This window comes from Pseudonaja textilis, chromosome 2 (genome assembly GCF_049901715.1).
Source record: "Pseudonaja textilis isolate UNSWEBS1 chromosome 2, rPseTex1.2, whole genome shotgun sequence".
NCBI lineage: Eukaryota > Metazoa > Chordata > Lepidosauria > Squamata > Elapidae > Pseudonaja > Pseudonaja textilis.
Window position 1 is genome coordinate 58,508,077 of NC_141991.1, and position 19,612 is coordinate 58,527,688.

General features: G+C 38.3%; 1 long non-coding RNA gene across 1 annotated transcript; it reads left to right on the plus strand.

Moving 5' to 3' along the window:
• The first annotated feature begins 251 nt into the window (after nucleotides 1-251).
• Nucleotides 252-13,538, plus strand: LOC148126864 (uncharacterized). Its single transcript, XR_015741408.1, has 2 exons — nucleotides 252-435; nucleotides 13,050-13,538. It is a non-coding gene; the product is annotated as an uncharacterized LOC148126864 (long non-coding RNA).
• Nucleotides 13,539-19,612: the final 6,074 nt, after the last annotated feature.

Here is a 19,612-nt window from a genome sequence, read left to right on the forward strand (position 1 = left end):
ACATGGCATGACTGAATGTTGGCTAGAATTCAACTTGGAAACAAGTCTACACACACACACACATACACACACTACTTCCTCTTTGGGTTTTTTGAGATTGGGAGTTTGGATGTTAAAACAGACTGGAATGGCCCTATATATTTGTTCACATGACACACCCTATAATCTAGCATCATCGCTGTTCTCTTTGCTCCAGTGAATGCTTTATGGCCTACTTGAGCCTTCCTTGACAACAGTTTCCATAACCTGGAGGTGACTGCTGGAGAAATGAGTCATGTTCTTCTTCCACCCTTCTTCATCTCCACCATCCTTCTTTGTGTCAATTTGCCAAGGGCTTTCTTTGGATAATGAGCTGATGAGCTGGTGGAATGATTCATGGAACTTGTATTAACCAGCTTCTCTTGGCAGCCACCTCAGCTTTCCACTTTCAGAATGGTAGGTTAATATTTGATCGGGCAGTAGAATATGGATTAGGCTTTAACTCTGGGGTTTTAAAGTTATTTATTTGGCTTTTTAAATAAGTGATCCTGAAAAGTTTTTGGACCGCAGGGAGGATTCCTATCAAAGTGGTTTAACCATTTTTCCATGGAAAGAAAATATATGCACCGTCAGTTTGTGCCAGCCAAATTATTGTTACTAGAATGAACATAACAGGCAAATTCGGGCATTTTTCAAGTCTCTTTACCTGCTTGGCACTGATATTTTGTAAAGTCATGGCATTTAACCATTTCACGTGGCCATAGTTTTATTCATGCTCCAACTCTAGCTTGACCAAGATTCTGCTAGAAATGGGACTGTTCTTGAACATTTCCATGAAGAAAGTACAGTCTATCTTTTGAATAAAAAAATACTTTGGTACTTGTTCAGCAAGAGTCAGCCACTGGGTCAGAGATTAGATACATTAGTAATTGGGCTATTTCCCATCAAATCTCATGTATCCAAACAGCTTTGCAAATATCTTATTCAGATGAGTGTTTTTTTAATGTTGAGAAAATTCAGGCTGGGGAATCACTTGGTTCCTTACTCATCTCCAAATATTTTTCACCGGCTTTAGATTTATGATTTTGAATCATGTAGAAATACTATCCACAGAATCATCGATAACAACCACAGCAACAATAGGGACATTGGAAAAACAATGGATTAAGTTGGTGGGAGCCTTAAAAAGCAAATCCTGACTGCCTGATGAGAATGAATTTGTGAAGGCAACAAAAAAATAATGTATTGCAAAAAAGAGGCAGAGAGAGAGAATGAATTTGTGAAGGCTAAGTGAAGGATCAGCACTTCACATTCAACCCAATATTCATGCATGTTTTTTCCTGATTCATATGGCTGCTTCTGTTTTGTTTTTAAGTGTTGGAGATCACCATTTCTTTTCTAAAAAAAACTTCCTGTGGGGAAACCCAAAGGAGCACCTTCGTGGAAAACCTTGTTTTATATTTATTCCAAATTCTCAAAAATGGCACGTCTAACAAAATGGTTGTGAAATCAACAATTACTTTAATTTTTTCATATCATAGGTTCCATAAGTAATTTATGACTCATTCTTAAAATGTGTGCTTGGAGTATGTATGTATCCAGAATCTGGTTGCATCTTTTCAACTGCTCCAAATAGTAATTATTCAGTTCAAAAGGAGGTTTGTTTAGTGACATCTAATAACTAGTAAGGGAAGGCCTACATTTGTATGCTCTATCAGTCTTAAAGTCATGCGTCAGACATGAGTTTGAGTTCTCCACAAAGTTAAGAATCTTGTATTTTGCAATTCTTAGTAAGCAGATAAAGATGCCCGTAAGACATACTTGAATCCTAACGGTCTGGCACTATCTTTTTCTAGAATGCTTTTCTAACCTAAAAATCTAGCCAATAACTATGAAATTCCTGGTTCCTCATCCAACCACTCCCAGGGCTGACCTTGCGTAGCTTCCATGATTATCCAAAATTATCAAGGTGTCATGAATTGACATTCACAGAGCTTTTGAGTTCTCCAAATTATTTAGGTAGGTAGGTAAGTAGGTAGGTTAATAGTTTATTAGCACTAATGCTCTCAATCACAAAATGTTTAGCAAGTTTTCAAACAAAGTAGAAGAGGAATGGAAACAGGAACTTTAAAAATGCTGGCACTGAAGCCATCCAATTTGCATTTAGCAGTATTTAAAAGAAGTGCAGACCTTCTAATAAGACCTAAAACAATATTATGATACAGCTAGGGCTCTTCCCAAAGTTTGCCAGGATGACTGAATAAATTGTTTTGTTCAGGTGATAATGTGCACCTGAGTACAAGAAATGTTTGCAGTTCTCTATTGTCATCAAGGCACTGTCAACCCTTAGTGACAATATTGATAGGTCTTCTCCATGATGATCTGGTCCTAACCTGGTAGTAAAAATCTTCCAATGATACACTTCTCACTACTGTAACTGATTCTATCTACCTTATAGCAGAATAACAGAGTTGGAACCTTAGAGGTCTTCTAGTCCAATCCCCAGCTTGAACAGGAGACCCTACACCATTTCAGATAAAAAGTTGTCTAATGTCTTCTTAAAAACATTCAGTGATGAAGCACTCACAACTTCTGAAGGCAACCAGTTCCACTAGTTAATTGTTCTCACTGTTAGAAAATTTCTCCTTGTGTCTAGGTTGGTTTCTTCTTGATTAGGTTGGTCATCCTTTTTTCTTTCTTTCGACCTTTCCCAACGTTAGAGTCTTTTATAAGGAGCTAGGTCTTCATAAAATGAATCCAAATAGGTTATTTTGAGCTTAGTCATTTGTGCTTCTATAAGAATTCTGGGTTGATTTATTGATAGTCCATCTGTTTTACTTGGCTGTCATGACATTTTCAGGGGTCTTCTCCAACATAAAGTTCAAAAGTGTCAATATTCCTCCAATGCTGCTTCTTCAAAGTCCAATTTTTGCCTCACAGAGATTACCATAGTTTGATGATTCTGATCACATCATTTGAATATCTTTTACAAAACTTCTTGGATGTTCTACCAAGTGCTAATTTGGGGTATATATCTTGACTGTTTGTTGCTTTACTGCTGATGGTTGATTTTGAAAGACAAGAGCTATCCCAATCAGTAAGCTGCTTTCAGTCTGATGAGTCACAAATCGTGCAGGTCAAATAGCGTGGGGTGGTGCTTATTTTGTTTGGTGGTAATGCCTATTTTTTTCAGGCAGAAAGCAAGTAATCATAAACCACACGAAGAAACCTGTGATTAGTGTCCCAATGAAGTTAATTAAAGATGCTGCTGCTACAGAACAGGCACTTCTCCAAAGCAAAATACTAGAGGTATATAATTTTGTCAAGCAACAAATATATTGTGTACACACACACACACACATGATGCCTCCACAACATACATTTTGCTAGACAAGGTTATATACCTCCAGTTTTTTGTGTATATAGATAGATAGATCGATAGATATAGACATAGATATATGGATATAGATTAGATATAGATTAGATATAAATATAGATATATTGATATAGTGGATATTGATACACACACACATACACACACATACATACACATATATATACTGGGAATGCATTAGGACAATTCTGTATCTCTTGCTCACTCGTAATTAGTAATCAGTACATAGTAATACATTGTTTTTTGCTTATTTCTGATCACTTATCTGATTGCTTAAGAGAATGCTTTGTATAAACAATGGCTATGGTAAAAAATCATTTAACAACTATGAGCACTATACTGTCAAGGTAATTATTAATCCCGGGTATTCATAAAAAAGGATGTGTCAGGCATCAGGTCAAATCATCATATGAGTGATTGACTTTAACCTTTAGAGACTAGTATCCTTATCTGTACTCATTCTGAGGTTATAATTTTAAAAAACGATCTGCAATCAGGGAAAGTAAGGATTTGCCATGTGTTACTGTAAACAAGAGACAACCACAAGATTGCATAATTCCAAATATCAGCTAAATGTGAATAAAGTTAGTATAATTTTTTTTAGCCACGATAAATTTTACATGGCTTTTAGACTGTTTAAAATAGTAAGATGATGTGTATCAGATATATCTGTCCTGAGCTGATGGAACCTATAGAAGTATTTATTTATTTATTTAGATTTTAATCCCACCTTTATTACTTTATAGGTAGATCAAGGCAGTGGCTATATACTCCTTCCTCCTCTCATTCCATATATCATTGTTACTGACTGTTGTTACACATATGCCTCTGAACACCAGTATCTCCACAGAATCTATTTGTCAACCCTGAAGCTAACCTGGCCGAAGTCATCATGGAGCTTCAGTGCTGCCAAATTGGAATGAGGGATAAGGAGGGGGAACTAGAGATAGCTGGGGTTCTGTAGTCAAAATAAAGTACTTCCTCTTGGGAACCAAGGACATTCTCGCACCTAGAGGAAGGAGGAGTGACGTCATCAGACCAGCGGATGCTGCCTTGATTGGGCCATGTGACTGATTGTTTGGGATTGAGGGGAAAAACTTAAAAGTTCTTCCCCTTTTAATTAGGGGGAAACCAAGGGGCCTCTCAGAGTTGGTTTTCACCAGATATGTGCCAATGTGATAGTTCCAATAAAGCTATTCTTTGAGGAATTCACCTGCCTCGGAGTTTTTGCTTGCAACTGATCCATTACTTGGAACCCTGACACTATTCTTCTTATGATAAATGCTGGAAGGAGTTGAACCCTCTGAGAAGGCCTCCTGCCTGAACTCCATGCAGGAGAGGAAGCATCCAGCTTGCCTCCAGCAAAGGTTTGGTTGTATCCCAGGAAAACAGCAAGCACAGGCTGCTTGATTATTTGCCTATGAAGTGAGGAAACTCATTTGTCCTTGAGCTGGAGGATTTGGACCGGCATAAGAATAAGTGCCATGGAGACCATCCAAGTGGATGAACCAGCTGTGCACTTTTGAGAGCCATCTGCAGAGCAATAATCAAAAGTAAGGCTCTTAACTGCAAAAGCGAGTCTTTGAACATGCGATTCTGCTTTTATATTTTATCGTCCTGTATATTCCCAAGGAAATTTTCTATAGTAAATTAATCTCACTTTACCTTTTGTACCTTTGTCCAGCTGTACAACGTTTATGCTGTTTTATTTTATTTTTTTGTCTTTGGGGGCAGTTAGTAGTAGTGGGGACACATCATCAAGTTTTATGGTGGGTCATAATTGGGTCTGAGTCATAATTGCATGCATGCTTCACCTTACAGTTAAGATAAGCTACCAAGAAGCGACATAGTAAATCACAGAGTACAGCAGGGAGAGGTGGGGGCGTGGGGACAACAGTTGTATAAGCACTCAGTAATTTGAAATAATCTCTTCTTTCAGAAACACATGAGATGAGGGACAAGTAATGATGGAATTATATTTTAACCTATATGATTACTACTTCAGCAGCACCCGGGGGCAAACTAGGGCACGTCTGTGTGGAAATAAAGTAAGGTACTTCCCCATGAAGCTTTGGTGCTGCTTCAGGCTACCCTGTGACCCTATATATCCATTATACACAGAGTTCAAAGTGGGATGTTTTCCAATCAGTAGAAACTTTTGCTCCGTGGCTCTTGCCTTCACACGTTCATTGGTTACATCTGTGTTGTACTGAGTACTGTGTAGGCAGTGGTGCTGCGGTGCTTCCTCAGGCTGCTCAGAAACAATTATTGTTTTAGAAATACAGCACAGGGGTGTATGGGATTAGTTGGCCTGAAGAAGCAAAGGGACTTTATCATCGTTTCAAGGCCTCCTGTGATGAGGTTACTTGCAGTTAACTCAGCTTCACGGAAGCTGAGCAGCGACAGTGGTGGCATGTCCTGTTTCTCCATTCCTAAAACGTTTATTTCCTCTTTCATGAACAGCCCAAGTAGAGAGCAAATTTGATAGATGATAGGCAGGCAGACAGACAGGCAGACAAAAGAGAGAGACAGACAGACACACAGAAAAATCCAAGTGACACATTGGAAAAATGCATACGTAGAATTTTATTTATGTCTTTTCTTTGTTTCCCAGATTTATTCTGAAGATAATGCTGTTGGCAGTAATGGGGGTGACAGTATGTGAGAGCGCCAGTGTTTTGTGTGTGATTTCAAAACACACACACACACACAAACTCACACTAAAGCTACATGCCTGAAATATTTATAGTACCAGCTGAAGGACCAATTTGGACCCTTCAAAGTTGTGTGGGAGAGCATTTCCTAACCAAGTTGCACAAAAGCAATATGCAGCTCTGGCAAGGTCTCAAAATGAGCTGTTTGTAAACAATCATAGCATTAAAGAAGCCGTAGAAATTTGTGCAACAGATGGTTGTTTACAGCATGGAGCTTTGAAAGGTTGCCACCTCCCTCCTTTTATGCTTCCTACGTTTACATATTTCTCAGTCTCTTCAATTGGCAGTTGGGGGGGTGGGGGGGGGAAGAGGGCAGGAAACTCCACTCTAGTTGCTTTGTTTGTTTATATGTGCTCTACCGTAGAAAGTTGTCATCAATTCTGAGCAACCCAACCAAAGGCTATCATTTTGTAAAAGGGCAGAACGTGATGTTGGTCTTCAGGATATTTTAGTTTTTGTGTAGCTCTTGTTTGAGAGGGGAACAAAATGTAATTTTCTAGCCTTTCCGGTACAGAAAATGTTGCAAACTTCCTTTCAACATCTTTCTTTTTGCATTTTTCTGAGGAAATCTTCTAAAAGACTTCCTCAGAAGGATGAAACAAAGTGCAGGCTCTTTTCTTCAAATGAAACAGAAGCTGGAGAAGACGTAGTTGAAAAGATGTTGCTTATTCCCAGAAAATCCATACATAATTAGGCTCCTGAAAGGCAGCTGCAGTTTGCATCAGTGAGGTACTTCCCACTGCAAAGGTAACACCTTTTTCAAGATGTTTTGCATGAGTTGGACTTTGCATCATCAAAACAATATCCTGCTTGGAAATCTTGCAGTGCTACTCGCCATAATGTAGCATGATTGTGGACCTATGCACACAGTGCTGGCATTCTTCTTTCGGCATTAGCATGTGGGCTAAATCTTGTTGAAATGAATTTTGCACAACAGAGCACAGGATCATTGTTCTCTGTACAGCTGGCCCTTCTACCATATACAGAAACATTGAGCAGGCAGGCAGCTGAATACAAGCCAGTAGACAGAAAGTATAACTGCTCCTTGAGTAAATGCACAGTTTGTATGGTACGGTCAACTCTGGACTCCAACATCTTCCCTCAGTCCTTAGGAATCTACTACCTGGCAGGTGACTGAAGAATGTAGCTACTTTCATGTATCACCTGTTTAATTTGGTGTGAATGTGTTGTGTAAACTCAGCCACATTTATCTATTAATTCTGATGGGATGACTCAGTATAAATCATAATAGAAGGGTCCACATTAATATCCAGAAAGCTCTCTTTTCTATACTTTATTTAATAAAATTTAAATTTTGTGTGCGTCCGTATGTAAAATTAAAAATATTTTACTTATTATTTAAATCACAATTCTGAAATTAGGATAATATGTAAAAGGCATGACAAAAGTGATCAGCCCAAAATGGAACACAGTAGCACAGAGTTAAAAGGTTCAGCGAGTTCAATTAAAATTTAAAATCAAAATAACACATGTTTCAAAATTCATTACCTTGGTGTATAATGTAACATTTCAGTTCCTTTCTGTCGAATACAGATGTATATCATTGAATTTACAGTTAAAAAAAAAGCCTTAATGACCCTAATTAAATCATCACATTTTATATTTCAGTAAGTAAAATCTCTTTTAAATCATGCTCCACACCTGGGGACTTCATGGTTATGCCTATGTATTTTCTTGACAAGATTATGGAAGTGGTTTATAATAGAGTAACAGAGTTGGAAGGGCCCTTGGAGGTCCCCTAGTCCAATTTCCTGCTCAAGCAGAAAACCTCATACCATTTCAAACAAATGGTTGTCCAATCTCTTCTTTAAAGCCTTGGGATTTCCTAACAATCAATTCAAGGTAAGACGTGCCCATATCATTGTTTAAAAGTGCCATAACTGTTTCACTGCCATGGACTACTAGGGTCTGCTTGCTCAATCCAGCTGACTAATCCCTCTGCTCTGCTTCTTGTTTCTGGCATCCCAGCCCATAAGGCAGCAGGAGGGTTTGCTTTAGTTGGAATAGGGCAGTAGTAACAGCCTCCTGGTCGTTGCAGTGGTGCATGGCAAACAATTTTTGGAGTGGAGAAAATCATCCCGCAGAGTTACATTGAATCGGATTAGGTTTACTGTTCTTTTGAATATGACATGAGAAGGAGGAAATTTTCCCATTGGTAGGAAAATATCTTTAGGAAAAAGGATTCTTACTTTCTAAGAAAGGACACCTCATTTTTATAAATGATACCGTGGAAGCATTAGGATATGCCTGCCTTCTGGCAGCTCTCTTGTCTGACTTTTCCCTGTTGGAGGCAGCACCACATCACTCCTTGCCTCATCAGGCAGAGAAGAGATAGAGGATAATCCACAATATGGGGAAAAATTGGTAGGGGGTAAAAGACTTGTATAAACTCCTGAGGTGTAACACTGAAGGTCCAGCTTGAAGCTGAATAGCCCTGCTGCCATAATAATTGCTACTGGAAGAAGCTGTGGGGTTCATTTCTCAGCTTCTTACCCATTGTTTCCAAGTGTCTTTAATGCAAGTGCCCCAATCTGGCATCCCTATATATGCTGGGATTGTAACTCCCAGAATCCCTAGCTAGTCACTTCTCAATGTCCCATTCTTGGCTTAGTTCTCATATAAGAAATTGTTGGGAAGGAATAATTCAGATAAAGTTAAGTGAACTGATTTCTGCACAAGCACATTTAAAAGAAACTAATTATTTCATCCCATGAAGCTCTTATATACATTGATTTACCTTTTTTTTAAAAAAAATGGAGCATTAGAATAAGATATTTAATTTCCCAAATAGCTACTATGCTGATGGGACACAGGTAATCATCATTAATTCTGAATGGGAAAAAAAACCTTTTAGAACTTCCAGTATACAACTCCTCCATCCTATTGATTTCAGAAAGACTTGTGTGCTTAAGCTATTCTGAATTATACCCAAGAGATATCAAATGTCTCGCTTTAAAGGGCCGAAGGGTCTGAATTTGTTCCAGAACATCAGGCATTAAGAACATTCACTTGGTTGAATTCATTCATTTCCTATTACCAGAGGGATGAAGTTGTAATGATCTTTGACAATAAAAGCAGTAAAATTACTTGTGGTATCAGAAAGACTCATACGTTTATTATCACATAAATTTGAACAGATCATAATCCATTTCATCAGAGGCTAGCTGCCACAAAACTCTTTGTTGTGTTTACATGCCCATAATGGAAGGTAATGAATGTTCTTTTTAAATCAAATATTGCAGGCCTACTAACTTTCACAGTCCAGTCAAAGATAATCAAAGCACCCATTTAGTTTTTAATCCTATCTGAAAAATGTGGAGCCAATCTGTGCTTTGTTTCCAGACGTGGTGGTGGATAAATAGTGACACAGAAAGACAACTTTTTGTGACATCTTCAGCAAATCCTGGCTTGTTTGACTTCAAGCTAGTATGTCAAGCTATCTGCCTGACTTTATATAGAGGATGCTCAGAAGGTCAGTCTGATTCCAGGCCAGAGAATTTAGAAAAAAGAAGCCTTGAAGTTGTCCATCCATATACAATACCTGCAGTTGCTCTATGACATAATCTCTACTGAGCATAATGTATTTCTATTATTTCACATGCATCTCTCTCTATATATATACAGTACATTAGTGTATACTGATCTTATGCAGATATGTTTCCTTTTTCATACTTTTTTCCTGATAATCCTTTCCTCTTTGGGACATCTTATTTTTATCAGAAGATAAGAACTCTCCCTCCTCCTTTCCAGTGATGCCTTTTAGTTTTGGAAGGTGACTGGGAGGGAAGGGAGAAGATTCTTCTACTGGGCCTTCCTGATCTCTTGTCTTCTTCTGTGTTTAATCAACTGGACATACATCTGGTGAATTGACATGGAGCCCATTTCTGGAATTGAACTCTTGATCTCAAGAAATTCACCAAGGGTTTGTTCATTGACATTGTTTATGGTTTGAATTTCGAACATATTTTAAACCCCAATGTGTTCTAGTCACAGGAAGAAAAACTGTTGGTTTTTCTTAGTTTCTCATTTTTACAAATATGTTCACATAAAATATTACATATATTTTGGTTCATGTTTCTGCAAAATATTTTTTTTGCAGCTTTACCTGGAAATGATATTAGAGTACAGATTTAGCTTCTTGATTATGGTTTTTATTAAAAAGAAAATTAATATTTGGCTCAGCCATACATTTTGTGCATCACATGTGACTCACACATTTCTGGATGTTCATTCCACTTTGAATATTTAATTCAGTAACTCTTTTTAAAAGCAAATTAATAGTTTCAATTAAAGTACACAAACCTCTAACACTTAAAAGCATCAGCATTGTTCTGCTGATGGTGCTATATAAATACAGCATCTTCTTAAAATACCTAAAAATACAGTGTTCTCTTGGATATGTAGTGAGTAAAAAGTCTGATATGAAAAACTGCCTTATACTGAATAAGGCTAATGAAGCAAACATATGTTAACGGACTCATTGGGAAATAGCATTACAGAGCTAGTTCTTTTAAATAAAGATGCTACCCTTAAAAGTATCATAATGGTATATTCACTTTCCCTTAAGCACTCTCAAAAAGAGAAAGAAATACATATGTAACTTTATGCCACGCCCTCATAGATGAGGTTTTCTGTGCCTCTTACCCCCTCTTAGAGGAGGGGGAATATGTACCTATCTGCACACAATATGTCCTATATACTGTTTTCAGACTGTTATTTTTCAGGGCAGGATTTACATTAAAATATTTTTAATGTAATTATCATAGCAGAATTTCTGTTTAAAAGGAAGTGAACAGACTGAAGCATTACATTTTATGACAGCATTCCAACACTGTACTTGTATGAGCTGTAATTGTCTCAGGAATGTTTAAAATTCCTTGTTGCTTGGAACAGTAATTGTGTATTTAAAAATATTTGCTAGGGATACCTTAAAAGTCCTTGGTGTAGCACATCCAGCCATGTTATGCACAGAGACTTGCAGAGCTAGCTCTTGCCCCAGTCAACTCAGTTTTAAATAATTGCTTCTGTTATAGAGAATCCTCATGGTGCCAGAAATATATGTAATCTGAAATGTGAATGTGTGCTTGTGTGTGTGCAGCAAGGTCCCTGTAAGATGCCTGACAAATCAATGCTGGCTGAAAGTCATGGATGTTTTGAAATTGTCTCAGGCCCAATCAGATAAGTATATGCTAACATAACTCAGCCAGTTTATTCAGGATGTTTCCTAGCCTTAACTCAAGGACTTATTTCCTCATGTAAGTAAACAGTGAACAACATGCCAATGTCACTATCAGCCATTAACCATTAGGAATTAGGAAGACAGGAAACAGCAGCCAGGAGTTTAATCCAAATAACTTCCATTCCATAGGCCTTATCGACTTCCCTTAAATGGCTATCCTCTTATTTTTCAAATTTAGCCTTCATCAAACCTAGTCGGGTGCCACCATATTGGTTGAGAATCTTGTATTAAGGCTAATAATCAACAATTTAATGAAGTACCACAGTTACAAGAAGGCTGTTAGGAATGATAGTCACCTAACAGTTGGGTTGGAAATATATAAACCAGGATAGTAATTTAATACTGTATCTTTAAGAGAATGCTGTAATTGTGATTGGCTGAGGTTCCTCCAATGGCCATAAGATGGAGCCAGAAACCTGGTTTCTTTCTCCTTGCATTTCCTGGTTTGCTGAATTGCCTGATAGTTGCTCTGCTTGGATTGTTGTGAGTCTTGCAACTGTTAGCAAACTCCGTTTACTGAACTCTGTTTATGATACTTGACTTCATTTTTGGATTATCCCTGGACTGATACTAACTGATTTAACTGTGTATGATTTGGACTGTTAGTTGGACTTTGTTTACCCGTTTACTAGAAGTAAAACCTACATTTTACTATTCAGTGTATCTGAATGCTGGTTCTGTGTTATTCAACATCACTCTCACTACGTTTCCCTGAGTGCCCTCATTCTCCTAACGGGAAATACCTCAACAAAGCCAATCTCAAATAGAGGATCCTAGAGGAGAATATGATCCAGGCTTAAGATTGAGGACTAAACAAGGTTTTATTTGCATGTTGAGGTCCACGCTCTCCAAAGTGTTCAGAATCAGGACTTCATTTTAAAACAAGATTCATGACTTTTATGGAATGAAACAATACCTTAAGCATTTTCATTTGCATATTAAAATTCCTTAGCCTCCCAAAATGGGAGGGGGGAACAAATTTGGAGCTCATTTTTTTCTGTGCTGCTCCTGAGACCACAAAAGTATGCTGGTACAGTGCATGCAACTCTAAGGCTATGTTTTCTCCACCCTTCATCTAAGTAACAGATATTTGGACTTAGGCCTAATTGCTGTTTGTTCTGTCTTTATATCCTTTTTTTTTTTTTTGCAATTTGTCTATTTTTAATTCCATCCCAAATAGTTTCCAGGTATCATTAGCCTTTTATTTTGGTCTCTTTTTTAAAGCCAATATCTGATAGCTAGGTTAATATACCCCTACAGGCATATTTACAACATTCCATAAGTTATAATACTGGTCATAGCTTTGTCTCCCCAGTTTGTACACAACTGTAAGAAGTTCAAAAAAAGGATTGACTATTGAAGGAAGAGGCTGAACAACAAAGGTGTATGGATTACACTCTATCTGTGAGATCTGACAGAGCTTCACCACATTGCTTTCCCATAGCAAACTACTGTATCTAGTGAAGGCATATCACACCATCTAAATGAGTCAAGTGCAGCCCAGGTTCTCTAGACTGATGGATCTACTAAGTTCTGGGCATGAGCAGAGGCTGCTCTCATTAAATAAAGCCACTGCAATTCACCTGGACAGAATCTGGGTGACATTTTGAAAGGAATTTGAACTGACTACAGCATCGGTGTCAAACTTGTGGTATCATGCTGATGTCACATAACGTATCACAATGTTTTTTTGCCTTCACAGAGTTGGGGTGTGCATGGCCTGTGTGTGACACATCTGGGCCCTGGGCCACCAGTTTAACACCCGTCAGGAATCGAAGTGTAACTTCACTGATCTACATCACCGCTTCTGCAAATCCTTGATGGAACTCTTTCCTACCTAGATATTATATCAGATGTCAGAAAACTCTACTATGGAGATAGAAAAAGATCTTGCTCCTTTATGACCTCAACGATGAAGCAGCTGACCTCATTCAAAGACAAAGAGTGCTTACTAAAATATTCCCTATTGGCATGCTTTGTATGGCAAAAGCTACTGAAGTATTTTGTCTCCTGTGGCAATTGCAACTTGTTCTCCCCTGTTAATTGTTTACTCAAGTAGGATGCTTACACTCAAAGATTTCTCAAAAGCAAGCATCCTTTTGAAATTCCTAACTGTCTGTTCAGTGGTTACAGAAAATGGATTATTTCCCCACATAAAGAATGTTTACAGCATGACCTTTTTCAATCCTCATTGTGGCTTTTAGTTCATTAGCTTGCCATAATTTCTTTTATAGACTTGATTTCAACTGAACCCAGTTTCTGTATACGCCAGTATACAGTACCTAATGATTGACTATTTAGGTAATCATTGCCCACAAGTTGCAGAAATAAAGTCTAATCAGTGACCGGTTGAGGAAGTGACCTTGTCTGATCTGTGATGCAAGAAAGGAAATGACCAAATGAACTAACCTTTTCACAGCTGAATTCTAGCGAAGGGCGCAAATGAATGAATCAGCACTTTAGATCAAGTGCTTCAGAGCATAGTAACGCTCCCAAGGTTGTTACATCCTTTTCTTTTTTCTTTTTTCTGGCCTGATGGGGGAAATTTTGTTTCACAACTCAATTTACTACTTGGCTACAAAAGGCACAGAGGCAAATGTAAAAATGTATATTTCTGTAATGGAACCAAGCTTCATTCTGAGATCTCAGCATTTAACTGTCATCATTCATGGGTTACTGACAATTCAAAATCTCTTGGGGAATTATACATGATCAAAAGTGAGTTGATAAATCTGAAGACTTATTGTCAAATTGGATTGAACATGGAAGATTTATGCTCAAAATTTCCCACAATATTTTTTTTTATTAAAAGCAGTTACCTCCCACTATTCCATCCACATTAGCAGAGAAGGCCAGGGAGGAGAGGGTTGGGAAGTTCAATTCCCAGTTCTGTTTTCCTAATTTAAAACACATGAAGAGTGGGAAGGCATTTTGTGGTGGTGGAAATTGCCTCAAATTTTGACTTAGATATCTGCTTTCCACCCAAAACCAAGTCTTCTCTAATAATATCATACACTGAGTAGTTGTAGAATGCTTAAGTGAAGATTCTCAAGGATAGCTAAACCACCTCTGGCAAGTCAACAGGGAATAATTGTCTGTGAGAGTGGAACTTTAAAAATGAGATGACACAAGATTCTGGGAGAGGTGGAGAATGAGACTCAGTCTTCTCTGAAAAACCCATTCCCATGTTCTCAATGTTGGTTCCTGTAATGTGGTTCCAAAGAACAAAATTGTTTTCAATCTGCCACTGGAACCTTACCAAAAATATTGTGGGTAAAATAATCACAGAAGAAATAGTTGAATAAATAAACCACCCTTCAGGTCTGAATTAATTGGAAACCTATGGGGAAGCTCATCAAATTTCACTGAAATTCAGATGTATTTTCAAGGCTGTATTGGATAAACCTCTCTTCCTGCCTGTAAGCCCTGGGTGCAAAGATGAGTCTTCCATAGTTCATGTTATAGGAATCCAATATATAAAAGGGGGAAGAGCATTTCAGACAGAAAGTGCCACTTTCAAGAAGGCCTGTCCATAAGTACCTTCCAGATATAAACACACAGTTTGGAGAGGATGCAATATGAGTCCCCTGGATAATCTTAGCAAATCAGTAGGAAAACTGCTAGTTATTCCACTCCCAACTTTTAACATTTTAAAGATTTTTGTGGCAACAATAAAGTCTTAAATATGAACCTATCTGTAATTCCTTGGCAGTGCAGTTCTTTCTGCATTGTGCAATACTGCAGGGCAAGTGCCATATTCACAGTCTTCTGATATAATCCTCAAAGAATTACTTCTAACAATGTTGGCACGTTATTTGAGAAAGTGAATGTGAAAGAGAAAAAATGAACATGGGCTAGAAGAGTTCTGTCATATATTTTTTTAAAGTATACATCAATGAATAATAGCATTTCAAAATGTCCTGAATATCCTAGTACCACTCTTTTTTTTAAAAAAAAATAGTTATCTGCTCACTTTAATCAGCCTACATAAGTATTTTTTTTCCTTATGATTGGTTGAAATCCAGCTGTGTCCTTCCTCCTGTCTTTGAATTTGTGACAGGTTCTCTAGCATGAGGGATCAGTCTTCTGGGATTGGTTCCCAAAAATATAAGACCCCAATGGTTTCTTAACAGGATGAAGTTGTTGCTGTTGTTAATAATGTGATAAAACACTAGCAAATAGATACAAAATAATTGTGTGGAAAAGTAATTGTTGTCTTTCCTTTTATACCAACAGAGTTCATATACAAACCATCACTGCATCCCTAGTCACTTTCAGAGAAATCAAAATGCTTTCAGACAGGGTGGCATGTCTTAGCACCCAGACTGTCTCTGCCATTTGGTGCCTGACAGCATTCATTGCGCTATGCTGCCATACCACTTTCAGGATGTGACTTGAGACATAAAAGGCTGCTCATTTCCCCCAAGACAATATTCGTCCCATAAGTGAGGATTATTTTATTAACTTGCTAACTTTCTGCCAGGGATTATAAGAAGCCATTTCTAAACGTTGCTTCTGGCAAGCACCAATATTTACTAAATAAGTTCTGCCAAAGGCTCTGCTTGTGTTATGTCTTGTACATCCTCTTTTTATATTAATGCAATTGTTTTACCCAGAGCGGATGTTATTCACCTTGAGAATGGGATGTTGAAGCAGTGGATGCCATAGCGAGTGGATGTCTCATGCTTCCTCTTCCTCCTCTTCATTGGAATCAACAGAAAGGAAGGCTGCCAATCATATTTACAAATGGACAGGATAAGAAGGAGAATGGAACCCCAGAAGCAGAAATATCTAAATGTGTTTGGCTCCTGAGACACAGAGTGAATGATGAGCATTCTTTAACACAGGCACATGCACTCCAGTCAAATCACATATTATCCAAGGCACGATTCTGGGGTCTGAAGCAGGCATTTTTATATGGTGGGGGGGAAATACAGCAATAATGCATCACATTACTGGATACCTTTTCATTTATTCCCATGTGTCCTTATGCATACCCCTCACGGCTGACCTGATAATATATTGTGGTTCAATGGTTGCTTACAGTTAGAAATCTTTCTCAACACATGGTTTTCATATGAGCCCAAGTCTTTTCATTGATGGTGGGGTTTCATAATGGAAAAGCCATCCTTAGACAGGCTGTTGCTAACCTCTTGGTGACTTCTAGAAGGAGAAATGGGGAAGTGTCATTAAGCTATAGAGTAGGTAAGTGGTAGAATATTGCCTGCTGTACTACTTTTACTTGCCACTAAGATGGTAGTTATACATTCAGCTTTCACAGATTTAATTATGGAGGTTACTAGCATCTCTGTAAATTAACTTGCTAGCAGCAGTCCCTATGTTTTTCCAAGCCATATACAGTCAATCAAGAACAACGTGCAATCGGTATCTCTCAGGATATCAAGTCGCTTTTGCTGAGTGTCCCATCTTTTTGCCAGGGTCATGTTAAGACCAGCCTTTTGTGAAGCTTAAGTTGTTGGGTATCCCTTTCCCCTAAGAAAACAACAAGCATAGATAAGAGGATAATAGCAGATTTTTACCATGCCTCTCTGATGGTTAAATATTGAGTATAGGTAGTCCTCTACTTACAGCTGCAACTAAGGCCAACATTTCTGTTGCTAAGTGAATTTTGCCCCATGTTATGACCTTTCTTGCCACAGTTGTTAGGTAAATTGTTAAGTTAGTCACATGGTTGTAAAGTGAATCTGGCTTCCTCGTTGATTGTTTGTCAGAACGTAACAAAAAGTGAGCACGTGACCTCAGGACACTGTAACCATCATAAATAGGAGACAATTGCCAAGCATCTGAATTTTGATCACGTGACCATGGGGATGCTACAACAGTCGTAAGTGATAAGAGGTGGTCATAAAGTCACTTGTTTCAGTGCCATTGTAACTTCGAACCATCGGTAAATGAACTTTTGTAAGTCAATGACTACCTTTACATCATAAACTTGGCTTCACACCAATAAAAGGGAATCAGTGGTTGAGATGAATCTGCTCCCATTTTCAATGATACTCAAATTTCCAATGGATTTTTATTTCAATGTATTTATTTCCTACTGTTGGAAGAAATATCCTTCTGGGACCAGTTCTAAGTGGGAAAAATATATATGGTACAATTGAATAGAAGGGGAAATGTGTTGGCTGAAGCTATGGCAGAAAGAGATAAATGCTGTTTGGCAGAAAGATTGTTGCAAGTCTACACAAAATGAAAGTGCAAGAGACATCACAGCTATAGTTCTTCCAGTTGTGAAAGGTGAATCCTCTCAAAGCCGGGATGAAAGGCTGAATGAATGAAAAGGCTGGGTGAAAGGCTGAATGAAGAAAAATTGATGCCTTTGAATTGTGGTGCTAGGCAGAATTGTTAAGAATATCCCGGACTTCAAAAAGAACAAATCTTTTAGTGCTATAAAAAGTTAGATTTGACTGGTCGTTGTAATGTTACCAGAGAAGCAAAGATCCTTTGGACACACAATGTGAAGGCAAGAGTCATTGAGGAAGTCTTTGAAGTTTAAAAAAAATCAAAGGAAAGTGAGAAAGAGGCTGACAGAATTCATAGCTAGATGGCAACACTGATGTGAGCTTACACAGATTTAAAGAAGCCATTACTAACGGACAATCCAGTTACAAAAGGTCAGAAAGATTGAAGAATTCTGTTTGCAATGGATCCAAGAATGCTGAACTTCAAGCCTCTGCCAAGTCCCTGTCAACCTTGGGCTTAGTTGATATTCCTCATCCAAATTTACCAAGCTTTCTGAAGCACACAGTGAAGGGCTCCCCTGGCATTGCATTCAACTCCTAGGGGGAAAGTAAGTAGCACATGGGACCTTGATTTTAAGAAATATTTTTTAGTAAAACGTTGGTATTCTTTGCAGGAGATTTTGCAACATTTCCTTCCATCGTACAGCTCAGGGTTGCTGTCACATGATGTATCAAGACTTCCCCTCCTTCATTAAACTGCACGTGAGAATCCGGCCCGCAGGCCGTGAGTTTGACATCCCTGTTATAACTGAATGAACTTCTGGAAGGTTGCATTTGAAGAGGATGAAATTTACTTGTGGACCAGTTAAAAACAGAGCCAAACATCCTTGTAGTTTTGAGCTGACTTAAACTAAAATCCAAATGATTCATGCTTATAGGTTGTATGTTCCCTCTTAGTCACTTGCCAAATGAAATTAAGCAGACAGGACATCAGTCTCAGCATCTCCTGGTTCATAGCTCTTCTCCCCTAGGCTACATTTTGTTTTTGTGTTGTTGTCACCACCCTACATTATTCCTGCTGCATTTTTCATTAGTCCAAGCCAAGGCAATATCCATCTCTTCTTTGGAAACTGTCTCATTCATCCCATTCCTTTTCTTGTTTTAGACAAGTTTTTTGTGGGGCAGGGGTAGGATGACTCTCTTTCCTCTTGGCAGCTGCCATTTCCTGTGGCCAGCTTCTTGCTGCATAGTGCATTCAAGGAAAGATGTGCTTATTCTTTCTTTTAAGCATCAATAGTTTAAATGAAAGTGAAAAGTGGATTTAAGGAGAAACAGAGAAAGCAAAAGGATAGGAGTTGGTGCAAATGGGGCTGAGGTCATTCATCAATCCAAGCGATATTGGCTGAGTGAATTGTGCAAAGCCATCTTTCTGGGATTTATTTAGTAAACAACAATGTAAATAGTATGGCTTTGCTAAGTCCATCTGGCATGACCTAGTTTAATTGTGTCTGTAGAGATTTTCAGTCATCCAGGTCCTGGTTGTCCCAAAGGTGCTTTTTCAGGAGGCTACTGGACCTTCTTGTTTTTTCTTTTAAAGACGTTTCACTTTTCATCCAGAAAGCTTATTCAACTCTGACTGGATGGTGGGGAATGGAAGGATTTATATTCCTTTCAGACAGCTGGACATTTGCATCCTTTTAGAGAGACATTGAAGCCACTTGGGGTTTTATCTATGTCCTCGGGGTCACCTGAGTAGTGCTCCTAGTTCTTATAGTCTGCATTTTTTCCTCTGGAAATCCATTTCTACTCCCACACCATTCAAAGGATGTTCATCCCAAATTGTATGGCTAAAAGTCTATAGAGACTTTTAGAAAGAAAAAACAAGAAAGTCCAGTTACCTCCTGAAAAAGCACCTTTAGTTTAACTGTGATTTTAACTAAGGCTGCTGAGGGCCTTGTATTTGAAGGCTAAAAGGTGCTTCAGAACACACAGATGTAAATGCATAGCTTCTGACTGCAGTTCCTTAAACCAAAAGCATCTTCTTCTAGGACTGGCTTGCAAC